This window comes from Mobula birostris, chromosome 4 (genome assembly GCF_030028105.1).
Source record: "Mobula birostris isolate sMobBir1 chromosome 4, sMobBir1.hap1, whole genome shotgun sequence".
NCBI lineage: Eukaryota > Metazoa > Chordata > Chondrichthyes > Myliobatiformes > Myliobatidae > Mobula > Mobula birostris.
Window position 1 is genome coordinate 52,200,515 of NC_092373.1, and position 13,250 is coordinate 52,213,764.

The 13,250-nt window shown below is 41.2% G+C and overlaps 1 protein-coding gene across 9 annotated transcripts in view; it reads right to left on the reverse strand.

The window, feature by feature from the left end:
- The window catches only part of LOC140196330 (inactive N-acetylated-alpha-linked acidic dipeptidase-like protein 2), a 993,804-nt gene that overhangs the window by 700,691 nt on the left and 279,863 nt on the right, over positions 1-13,250 (reverse strand). The window lies entirely within an intron of this gene.

The following is a 13,250-nucleotide window of genomic DNA, read 5'->3' on the forward strand; positions in this document are numbered from 1 at the left end:
GAAAACAGCCTGCATTGAGCAATTTACCATAATCAGAAACCACATCTTGAATGAATGCATCAAGAAACACAAGTTAGAAAAAAAACCTGTATTTTTTTTACTCCCCCTCCCTCCCATAAATCCCATGAGAACAGACTTTATTTTCATATCTCAATTTTTTTGGGTAGTGATTTCTGAATTCCATAGGGCAAATTTTCATTGCTCAAATGGGCATAACACAGATGTCACTTGCCTTTAAAATCTTAAATTTTATGTTATGTTATGTTATGGGGGTAATTTCAAAGGAGATGCAAGGGGCATGTTTTCTTTTATTCAGAGAGTGGTGATGGAATGCACTTCCTGGGGTGATGGTATTGGTTGATACATTAGGGACTTTTAAGAAACATTTAGATCGGCACATGAATGTGAGGAAAAGGATATGGACATTGTGGAGGCATAAGGTTTAATTCAATTCACCACTTGATTACCAAGTGTAAGGATTTTTTTCTTTTATGTTACTGCGTAGTCTAATTAAAATGGCTTCTTTGTTATGTTAACTGCTGAGAAAGTCCTCTCACTAGCAGCTCGTTTGGATTATGTTACTGATAAGATGATGAACAAACCAATTGGGATGGATGTTATGCTTTCTGTGTGTCTGTAAGTTAGTGTGATGCGCGGGTTTTTTGGGGAGAAGGCGGAAGAGAGAGACAGAGGATGGACCAGGAGCTGTGAGTTCGCTAACGGGGTCGGACCCCGAGCAGGAATCCAAGATCCAGGGTGTTCAGCGAGGACAGGAGACGGAGACAGACTCGAGTGGAGCGTCTGGTCGACCACCGTTGTTGGTCCTAGGCGGCAGGTCGAGGTGGTCAGAGGGGATCGCAGGGTGAAGAAGGAGGGTCCTGAGCTCCAACTGCTTGTGCACAAAGAGACTGAAATTTGATAAGTGTGGCACCTTTTATTTTCCTTTTATATTTTATTCTCTATTAATGATATAGTTCCAGTAATATCTATGAACTCTAAATCATTTAATCATATCTGGTGTATTGTCTGTTATTTGGGCGGGGTGGGGTACCTCACACAGCATCCACACAAACTAATTACCCAGTTTGGCAGGGCCCAGGGCTGTTTCCCTAGACAACAGCGAGCCGAGCAACCCTGAGGCTGGCTGGGGGGGGGGTGGGGGGCGGGGGGGGCCACACAAGTTATTTGGTTTGGCACAGCATTGTGCTGTACTGTTTGATGTTTATAGTCCTCCTGACAAAATAGATATAAACAATCTCTTTTTCAAGCATGCTATTGAACAACTTCATGGTTTTGAAGATTTCTATCAGATCTCCCCAACTTATTTTTCAGGGGAGGATCCAGCTAGCTGAATGTTTTCAGCTGGTAGCCTCTCCTCAACTTGTCCTCTTGAAATGAATGCTAACATTGCATTTGCCTTCCTTACTACCAAGTCAACCTGCAAGTTAACCTTCAGTGAATCCTGCACTAGGACTCCCAAGACTCTTTCAATGCCAGTTTCTGAATTCTTTCCGTTTAAAAAAAAGTCTACGCCTTATTCATCCAACTAAACTGCATTATCTAACAGTTTACCTTTCATTTCATTTTGAAAAGAAGTTCCCTCACTCCACCTTAAGGTTCTGCTCAAACTTATTTGCATATATCCCTGCCCAAAATCTGCTTGAATCAGTGAAATAACTCCGCATTTTAAAATATCTATTTAAAAACAATTAAAATGATCCTTGATGCATTCAAGCAGTATATTGGAGGAGTTTGATTAATATACCAAAAAAATTGGTTAAATGACACAAATACTCTACTCCCTGTATACCCATGACTGAGCAGCTAGGTATAGATCAAATATCACCTATAAATTTGCTGACGATACAACCATTATTGCTAGAATCTCAGATGGAGATAAGAAGGTGTACAGGAGCACGATTTACAAGCAAGTTAAGTGTTGTCACAGCAATAACCTTGCACTCAATGTCGGTAAGACAAAAGAGCTGATTATGGACTTGAGGAAGGGTAAAATGAAGGAATACGAACCAATTCTCATAGAGGAACCAGAACTGGAGAGAGCGAGCAATTTCAAGCTCCTGGGTGTCAAGATTTCTGAGGATCTAAGCTGAGGATCCCAACATATCAATGCAGCTATAAAGAAGGCAAGGCAGAGGTTACATTTCATTAGGAATTTGTCAGTAAAAACATTCAAAAACTTCTACAGATGTACAGTTGAGAACACTCTGACAGGCTGCGTCACTGTCAGGTATGTGTGTGTGTGTGGGGGGGGAGCTACTGAACAGGACCCAAAAAAGCTGCAGAAAATTATAAATTAGCCAGTTCCATCTTGGGTACTAGCCTCCATAGTATCCAAGACATCTTGAATGAGCGGTACCTCAGAAAGGCGGTGTCCATTATTAAGGACCCCACAACACAGGGCATGCTGTCTTCTCAGTGTTACCATCTGAAATGAGGTACAGAAGCCCAAAGGCACACAATCAGTGATTCAGGAACAGCTTCTTCCCCTCTGCCATTTGATTCCTAAATGGACATTGAACCCATGAACACAACCTCACCTTTTATACTATATATAAAAATTTCTGTTTTGCACTATTTTTAATCTATTTAATAATATACACTTACTGTAATTGATATACTTATTTTTTTGTTTCTATATTGTCATGTATTGGATTGTACTGCTGCTAAGTTAACAAATTTCACAACACATTCTGCTGATAATAAACCTGATTCTGAAATGAGCACTTTTATACAGAGTCATTTGATTATCTGTGAGAAATCCAATTTTTATCTACTACAAAAAAAAAGAAAAATATTTAACAGTGTTTACTAGGTGTCTCTCTCTTCGAATGGCCCTCAGGACGAAAACCAAAATTAAGTCTATTATCCTATGGGTAAGTGCACAGATGCACAGACACAGTGTTTTGGCCACTAGAGGTGCAATTTGTTTTTATACAAACATCACTAACTGTACAAAAGTTGTTTTTTGGGGAATCTTTTCTTGCCTGGTTTTATTTAGAAAGACATCCATTTCCATTCACTCTTTATTTTTCCCTGACACAACAATAAAAGTAAACAGGGAATAAGTGGAGTGGCCACTGTTGGGAGTGGGCCTGTGGTGAGAGCAAAAGTGGGAAACTCTTGCTCAAAGGAGGCCTCAGCTTGAAAGAGGCAATGGCTCTGGGTAAGTTGTCTGGGAAAGTTTCTGTTAAGTTTCCCATTTTTTCTTACTGTGTCAGGGGCACCCAGTGTAGTTTAAATGGCCGTTTTGTGTTCTTCATGCAGGATATTGGAACCCCGGGAGGCCCAGAGTCTCCCAGGGAACTACATCTGCATGAAGTGCATCCAGCTGCAGCTTCTTGAGGACTGCGTTAGGGATCTGGAGCAGCAGCTGGATAACCTTTGGCTTGTATGGGAGAGTGAGGAGATCATCAATTGGAGTTACAGGGAAGTAGTCACACCTAAGTTGCAGGAGGAATATAGCTGGGTGACTGTCAGGAGAAGAAATGGGAACGTGAATCAGCAGTAAGCACAGAGCACCCCTCTGGTAATTCCCCTCATTAATAAGTATACTGTTTTGGATAATGCTGTGGGGGATGACCTTCCAGGTAAATGCCATGAAGACCAGGTTACTGGCACTGAGTATGGGTCCCTGGTACAGAAGGGAAAGAGGAAGAAGAGGGGAGTGGTAGTGATAGGAGACTCAATAGTCAGAGAAACAGACAGGAGATTCTGTGGACATGAACAGGATACCCGGATGGTATGTTGCCTCCCAGGTGCCAGGGTCTGGGACATCTTGGATTGCATCCACAGTATTTTCGAAAGGGATGGAGAGCAACCAGACGTCTTGGTACGTATTGATACCAATAACATGGGAAGGAAAAGGAATGATGTCCTGAAGACAGAATTTAGACAGCTAGGCAGAAATCAGCCAAGAGCTCAGAAAAAAAAATTGTGGACCTCCACAAGTCTGGTTCATCCTTGGAAGCAACTTCCAAATGCCTGAAGGTACCACATTCATCTGTACAAACAATAGTATGCAAGTATAAGCACCATGGGACCACGCAGCCGTCATACCACTCAGGAAGGAGACACATTTTGTCTCCTAGAGATGAACGTACTTTGGCACAAAAAGTGCAAATCAATCCCAGAACAATAGTAAAGGACCTTGTGAAGATGCTGGAGGAAACAGGTAGACAAGTATCTATATCCACAGTAAAACGAGTCCTATATTGACACAACCTGAAAGCTGCTCAGCAAGGAAGAAGCCACTGCTCCAAACCGTCATAAAAAAGCCAGACTACAGTTTGCAAGTGCACATGGGGACAAAGATCTTACTTTTTGGAGAAATGTCCTCTGGTCTGATGAAACAAAAATTGAACTGTTTGGCCATAATGACCATCATTATGTTCGGAGGAAAAAGGGTGAGGCTTGCAAGCCGAAGAACACCATCCCAACCGTGAAGCATGGGGGTGGCAGCATCATGTTGTGGGGGTGCTTTGCTGCAGGAGGGACTGGTACACTTCACAAAATAGATGGCATCATGAGGAAGGAAAATTATGTGGATATATTGAAGCAACATCTCAAGATATCAGCCAGGAAGTTAAAGCTCAGTTGCAAATGGATATTCCAAAACGGACAATGACCCGAAGCAGACCTCCAAAGTTGTGGCAAAATTGCTTAAGGACAACAAAGTCAAGGTATTGAAATGTCCATCACAAAGCCCTGACCTCAATCCGATAGAAACTTTGTGGGCAGACTGAAAAAGCGTGTGCGAGCAAGGAGGCCTACAAACCTGACTCAGTTACACCAGTTCTGCCTGGAGGAATGAAACAAAATTCCAGCAACTTATTGTGAGAAGCTTGTGGAAGGGACCGAAAACATTTGACCCAAGTTAAGCAGTTTAAAGGCAATGCTACCAAATACTAACAAAGTGTATGTAAACTTCTAATCCACTGGGAGTGTGATGAAAGAAATAAAAGCTGAAATGAATCATTCTCTCTACTATTATTCTGACATTTCACATTCTTAAAATCAAGTTGTGATCTTAACTGACCGAAGACAGGGAATATTTTCTATGATTAAATGTCAGGAATTGTGAAAACTGAGTTTAAATGTATTTGGCTAAGGTGTATGTAAACTTCTGACTTCAACTGTATATACTGACCTCCAAACGGTAGTTGAGATGCAGACTACAGATTACAATGGGAAATAGAAAAGGTGTGTCAAAAGGGTAATGTTATGATAATCGTGGGAGATTTTAACATGCAGGTAGATTGGGAAATTCAGGCTGGTAATGGATCCCAAGAAAGTGATTTGTTGAATGAGATGGCTTTTTAGAGCAGTTTGTCATTGAGCCTACTAGAATCAGCTATACTGGACTGGGTGTTATGTAATGAACCGGAGGCGATTAGGGAGCTGAGGGTAAAGGAAACCTTAGGAGCCAGTGATCACAACATGATTGAGTTATACTTGAAATTTGATAGGGAGAAAGTCCGATGTAGCAGTATTTCAGTGGAGTAAGGGAAATTACACTGGTATGAGAGAGGAATGGCCAAAGTAAATTGGAAGGAAATGCTGGCAGGGATATTGGCAGAACAGCAATGGCTTGAGCTTCTGGAAAAAAAATTAGGAAGGTGTTAGATAGATATATTCAAAAAAACAAAGAAATACTCAAATGGCAAAATAGTACAACCATGGCTGACAAGGGAATGTCAAAGCTAATGTGAAAGCAAAAGAGAGGGCATACAACAAAGCAAAAATTAGCTGGAAGATAAGAGGATTGGGAAGCTTTTAGAAACCTATAGAAAACAACTAAAAGAATCATTAGGAGGGAAAAGATTTAATATGAAAGCTAACCAGCAAACAATATCAAGGTGGATCGAAAAAGCTTTTTCAAGTATGTAAACAATAAAAGAGAGATGAGAGGGGATATAGGACCACTAGAAAATGAGGCCAGAGAAATACTAACAGGGGATAAGAAGATGGCAGATGAACTAAATGAGTATTTTGCATCAGTCTTCCCTGTGGAAGACACTTGCAGCGTGCCAGATGCTGCAGGTGTGAAGGAAGAGAAGTGAGTGCAATTACTATTACAAGAGAGAAGGTGCTCAAAAAGATGAAAGACCTAAAGGTATACAAGTCACCTTGACCAGATGACCTGCACCTTAGGGTTCTGAAAGAGGTAGCGGTAGAGATTGTGGAGGCATTAGAAATGAAATTTCAAGAATCTGGCATGGTTCCAGAGGACATGAAAATTGCAGATGTCACTCCATTCTTTAAGAGAGGAGGGAGGCAGCAGAAAGGAAATTATAGACCAGTTAGCCTGACCTCAGTGGTTGCGAAAATGTTTGAGTCAATTGTTAAGGATGAGGTGATGGAGTACTTGGTGACACAGGACAAGATAGGACAAAGTCAGCATGGCTTCCTTATGGAAAAATCCTGCCTGACGAACCTGTTGAAATTCTTTGAGGAGATAACAAGTAGGATAGATAAAGGGGATGCTATGAATGTTGTATATTTGGATTTTGAGAAGGCCTTTCACAAGGTGCCACACATGAGGCTGCTTAACAAGTTAAGAGCCCATGGTATTACAGGAAAATCATTAGCATGATTAAAGCATTGGCTGATAGGTAGGAGGCAGTGAGTGGGAATAAAGGAATCCTTTTCTGGTTGGCTGCCAGTGACTAGTATTGCTCCACAGAGACCGGAGTTGGGACCACTTCTTTTTATGCTGTATATCAGTGATTCAGATGATGGAATAGATGGCTTCATGACCAAGTTTGCAGACGGTACAATAATCAGTGCAGCGGCAGGCATTGTTGATGAAACAGGAAAGCTGCAGAAGGACCTAAGACAGATTAGGAGAATGGGTAAGAAAATGGCAAATGAAATACAATGTTGGAAAAGGCATGGTCATGCACTTCGGTAGTAGAAATAAATGTACAGACTATTTTCTAAATGTGGAGAAAATCCAAAAATCTGAAATGCATAGGGACTTGGGAGTCCTTGTGCAGAACACCCTAAAAGTTAACTTGCAGATCGAGTCAGTGGTGAGAAAGGCAAATGCAATGTTAACATTAATTTCAAAAGGTCTAGAATTTAAGAGTAGGGATGTGATGCTGAGGCTTTATAAGGCACTGGTGAGACTTCACCTTGAGTATTGTGAAAAGTAGTTCTGGGCTCCTTATCTAAGAAAAGATATCCTGGCATTGGATAGGGTTTAGAGGACGTTCACAAGGATAATTCCTGGAATGAAAGGGTTATTATATTTGGAACATTTGATAGCTCTCGGCTTGTACTTGCTGGAATTAGAAGGATGAGGTAGGATCTAAATGAAACCTTTTGAATGTTGAAAGCTCTAGATGTGGAAAGGATCTTTCCCATGGTGGGGGAGTCTAGACCAAGAGGGCACAGCCTCAGGATAGAGGGTCATCCATTTAAAACGGAGATGCAGAGAAATTTCGTTAGCCAGAGAGGGTCAAATTTGTAGATTTTGTTGCCACAGACAGCTGTGGAGGCCAGGTAGTTGGGCGTATTTAAGGCAGAGATTGATAGATTCTTAATTGGCCACGACATCAAAGGTTATGGGCAGAAGGCCAGGAAGTGGTGCTGAGGAGGAGAAAAAGAAAGGATCAGTCATAATTGAAAGGTGGAACAGACTCGGTGGGCTAAATGGCCTAATTCTGCTCCTATGTCTGATGATGAACACCTGTGTGACTTAAATTGTGTTAATATTGGTAAAGATATAATAGATGTTTTCTTAAGGAAGTATTATGTTTATCATAGTTATTAAGATATCATTGCATCACCCACCATTTTCATTCTTCTTGAAGTTCATCTGCGGCCACACAGAACTGTAAAATAACCCGAGTTTTATGCTCTCAATTTCCAGTAATATGTCTCATTCAAAGAGAGGTCTCCAGCAAAAGTCATGGTCAACAAAACTGACGTGGAAAATTCTGTCACAAAACCTAATAGGCGATATCCTGTCCATAAGAAACTTCACCTCTTCAGGAAGTGAACAGAAATACTGCTTACAGTTGGCCAACACTTTCTAAAGGAGCACTCAGTGTTTCAAATGTTGTGCCTCAACAGAGCATGAAGCAGAAGACTGTAAAGCCATCACACACAGCACTGAGTGCAACAGTGACCCATATATGTTGGCACTTCATTCAGGGTCAGCACCTTGGGCTTCCACTGGTTCCAGCTCACAAGTAGCAGAACATGGTGGGGAGCCAGCTGATCCTCCATCGGTTGTAGCTACTTCCTCATGCATACAGATATGCAGGAAAGACTTCTTAGGAAAATCCTGCTCTAAAATATATCTGGTCAACATCTACCCAAAAGGATATTCTGAGCAAAAAAAAAAGATCAAGGCAGATGTGATATTAGATGATCAGGGTAATGTATCAGTGACAAAAATCAACATTCTTTGACATATTCAGTATTCAAAGTTGAGTTTCCCCATACACTCTAGACATGTTCTAAAACATCAGACGATGTCAGGAGAAGAGCCTGTGGATTTATTGTGGAGTCATAAGAGGGAAGGTCTGCTTCCCCATGCCAACAACAGGGATGAAATCCCAACATCGGAATCTGCACATGGTCATTCACATCTTAAGGCCATAGTTGACAAGATCCCCTACTTGACTCTCCTGCTGAGATTCCCCTGTTGCTTGCAGAGATATCATCCGTGCATGTAAGGTACGTGAACAATGCAATGGGCACATAATGCACCTCACGCCTAACGACTGCACCTGGGTTGGTCATAGTGGATGAGGCCTGCCTCGATGGTGCTCTTCAGTGCACTGTCAGCATATTTAAGGCTAATGTCTTAGAGAACTATCACTCAAGTCATTTTAGACTCATGAGAGTAGAGTTTATCTGAAAGGGAAGATTGTAGGTAAGCAAACCAAGCACCCTGACATGCTTACCTCTGCTCAACCAGATTGAGGCAAGCTCATCTTCTGCCACTCGGAAGATGATTATAAGACAGCACTTTCCATTGAAGATGAGAAGGAAACCAGAAATTAAAGACTTTTACATGGAGTTCATGGAGAGGCACTTCAGGAACAATCATGCTGAGTTAGCTCCTTCACCAGATCCCAAAGAAAATTGGTATTTGCCCAACTTTTTTATTTATGTTTGCATTTGCACAACTTCTATACAGTTAACAGTTCCTGATGTTTACAGTTACTGTTCTATAGATATGCCAAGTATGCATGCAGAAAAATAATCTTAGGGTTGTATGTGGTGACATATATGTACTCTGATAATAAATTTTACTTTGAACTTTGGTGTTTACCAACCCAGAAACCAGCACAAATACAAATTGTCTTTAATCCAAGTGTGTAGTTCAAAGGCGTGTCACTGAACAATGTGCTCTTGCAGGGTCCAGACATCAATAACAGTGTGTCCAGAGTCACGACTTTCATGTGTTTCAGAAATGAGTCCATCGCAGTGAAGGCAGACATTGAATAAATGTTCCACAGATTCCTGGTGAGAGAGGATCATCAAGACTACCTCAGATTCTTGTGATTTTGTGACCACCAATTGGACAATGAAATTCTGGAGTACTGTATGAGAGTGCATGTATTTGGTAACTGCCCCCTTACCAGCTGTGGCAATCTATGGCCTTAAGTGGACAGCTAATGAGGGAGAGAAGGAATTCAGAACTGAAGCACAGAGGTAAGTGAAGGCAACAGATGCTGCTGGACATAGTGAAATTGGATTCATCGTGGGCAAGGCAAAACTCTCTTCAGCGGTAACTCACCCAGTTGTCATTCCGGGTAAGCAGGAGGTCACCTCCTTGCTTATTAGACATTACCACAAGCAAGTATGTTATCAAGGCTGACATTTTCAAAGTGAGAACGGATAAAAGACTGTTCAGTAAGGCTATTTTCAAGACGGTCTCTGACACTAATTCTTCTGCCAAGGATTTAATGAACTGGTCATTTGACTTTTGTTTCAACAGTTAAATTTTGACATCCTAGGCAGGATGCGTTTTGGCCACTAGAGATTCAGTTTGTTTTGTACTATGTACATCACTTACTGTGCATAAGTTGTTTTTTAATACCATTTCTTGTGCTGGTTAATTTGAATTTCAAGCACACAGTGGAAAAACATCCATCTCCATCCATTCTTTATTTGCCTTTGAAACAGCAATATCTGTGAGTTTGAAGTTTTGTTAATATTGGTAAACATTTAGTAGAATATTCTGACGTATTGTGTTTATTACTTATTGTTATCAAGATATCATCACACCTTGAGTTTACTCTTTTACACTGCATAGACACAACTTTATGGACAAAAACAGCATTCACAAGAAAAATACAAATTAAAACCTCAATGATACACAATTTTTAACAAGACAAATTACAATGAGAACAAAAAACATCCATTGTAGTGCAAAGTGATCATTGTGCTGCTATACTGAGGTTGTGCTGGTTAGTTGCAGAACCAAGTGGTTGAAGGGAAGTAGCTGTCTTGAATCTGGCGGTGTGAAGACTTCAAGCTTCTGTACCTCCAGCCCAATCGAAGATGACTTGGTTTTAATCCAGTGCTTTGGGATTTGAGGTGGCTGACCGAACAAACTTTGCTGCAGATGGTAGGCAGGAAGAACAGGTTTGTGATGTTCCACATTTTCTATTAACAGTGGGCTTCAGAATGCTCCTTGTGCATGGACGCAAAAGGCTGTCTTTTTCAAATCTCTAGGAAAGCAATTCATATGAGTTGTGGAATGCAAGACTCTTCAAGAAGACTGAGAGCTTCCTTGAATTATTTCCTACCTTGCTGTGATGGAACTCAGAACGGGGTATCTACTTTGGAGGGCATATACTGGGCATGTGACTAACATGGCTTGTCCATTGGAGATAAGTACAGCCTCAATACTGGGGATGTTGGCACTGGAGAAGACATCAATATGGGTTGTTTAACGCTACTGGGAGAACTACACAATTTTGACTAAGGTGGAATTTCTCCACTGTCTTGTGGTTCCTGTTGCAGGCAGCTCATTACCCAAGAAATGCAGGAGGAAGCAACGTAAAGATTACATTGGCACACCAAAGATAACAGCAAACAACATTTTTGTCATCTGTTTCCAATTACATCTGGTGATGATAACAGTTTTATCCCCAGAATAGAGTAGTACAAGACTTGGGTGCGTAAGTGTTGATGAGTGGGGCAAGATTAAAAAGTGACCTGAGGGGCAATATTTTCCTTGCAGAGTGTGGTCAGTATATGGAACAAGTTGCCAGAGGGAACGGTTGGGGCAGGTATAATAATATTATTTAAGCACTTGTATAGGTACATGGAGGGGCATAGAGGCATAGAGTGAAATTGACAAAATGCAGGAAATTGGAACTGGCTGGATGGGCACTGTGGTCAGCATGGATTAATTCAGCTGAAGGGTCTGTATCCACGCTGAATGGCTCATTGACTCTTGGACTCTACATAAAAACTATAACTTTAGCCAGTGGATCCATTACAGAGTCAATCTCAGTACAGATTGGCATCAGGTGTTGTGGAACCATTTGCCCAAAACTGTTTCTCTGTGTTCTACAAAGTCAAAGTAAAATTTATTTTCAGAGTACATACGTGCCACCACATACAAACATGAAATTCTTTTTCTGCGGGCATACTTAGCAAATCTATAGAAGAGTAAACTATAAACATCAGGAATTGTTAACTGTAAACAAACTGTGCTAATGCAGATATAAATAAAAAGCAATAAATAACAAGCATGAGATTATAATGTAACAGAGCCCTTAAATGAGTGTAACTATCCTCTTTTGTTCAAGAGACTGATGGTTGAACTGTTCTTGAACCTGATGCTGAGAGTCCTGAGGCTCCTCTACCTCTTACCTGATGGCAGCAGTGAGAAAATAACATGGCCTGGGTGGAGGATCATGATCACTGATGCTGCTTTTCTACAGCAACATTTCATATAGATGTGCTCAGTGGTTGGGAGGGTTTTACCCGTAATGTACTGAGCCAAATCCGCGACCTTTTGTAGGATTTTCCACTCAAAGGCATCGGTGTTCCCATACCAGGCCATAATGCAGCCGGTCAGCACACTTTCCACCACACGTCTATAGAAGTTTGACAAGGTGCATCTCTGCAGACTTCTCAGGAAGTTGAGGCACTGTCGTGCTTTCTTCACAATAATACTTTCATGACGAGTCCAGGATAGATCCTCTGAGATAGCGATGCCCAGGAATTTAAAGTTTCTGACCCTCTCCTCTTCTGATCCTCTGATGATTAGTAGCTCACGGACCTCTGGTTTCTCTGCCCTGAAGTCTGCAATCAGTTCCTTGGTCTTATTGACATTGAGTGAGAGGTTGTTGTTATTACACCACTCAGCCAAATTTTCAACCTCCCTCCTGTATGCTGATTCATCACCATCTTTGGTGCGGCCCACAACAGTGATATTATCAGCAAACTTGAATACGGTGTTGGAGCTGTATTTAGCTGCACAGTCATGGGTGTAAAGTGAGTAGAGCAGGGGGCTAAGTATACATCCTTGCAGTGCTCTTGTACTGATGGAGATTCAAAACCTCAACTTAGACAGGCTTCTTGTTGGAGTGGCGCTGGTCCTCAGAAGAGCCAGAAACGGAATAATATTCAACCAGATTGCATTCGTTCGGAATCATGTTCACCCCAACATTAGTCATCGAGTTGTGGTGCACAGAGGATGCTTGCATATGCACAAATTCTGAGAACAGACTCCAGGATTCATTAACCCATTCACTAGAATCAGCAAGGGAATGGGCCTTGTACTTTAACATCTGCATGACAAGAGTCCTCTACCGATCAATTTCTTCTGTACACCATCTTTCAACAAAAAAGCACACGACAAGACCAAGCAAAAAGGTAAATTTCCTGTATCTCAGAGACATTTTCTTGCTCTGCTGTATTCAGTTCATGTCAATTTACATGATATTACTCCATTAAAACCTCTGAAAGACACCACTATATATACATGTTTGTGAGACCTTATCGCATATGGGATTGCAATAGGTGGAAGTAAAGTGTATCTTATGGCTGATATTTTGCATGCGTTTTACACTCACAGGGATGTATTTCCCTGCTATGATAACACTGGTCTTCTGCCACAGCAATTATTTTTATTGTGAGATGAAGCAGTTAGTGCTAAATATATTGTCTGGAAGTTCTACCCAAAGAATATCTGCAGATTCAAGGTTATTCTTAACACTTCATCGAAAAAATGTAACATCCCCATTGCTTTG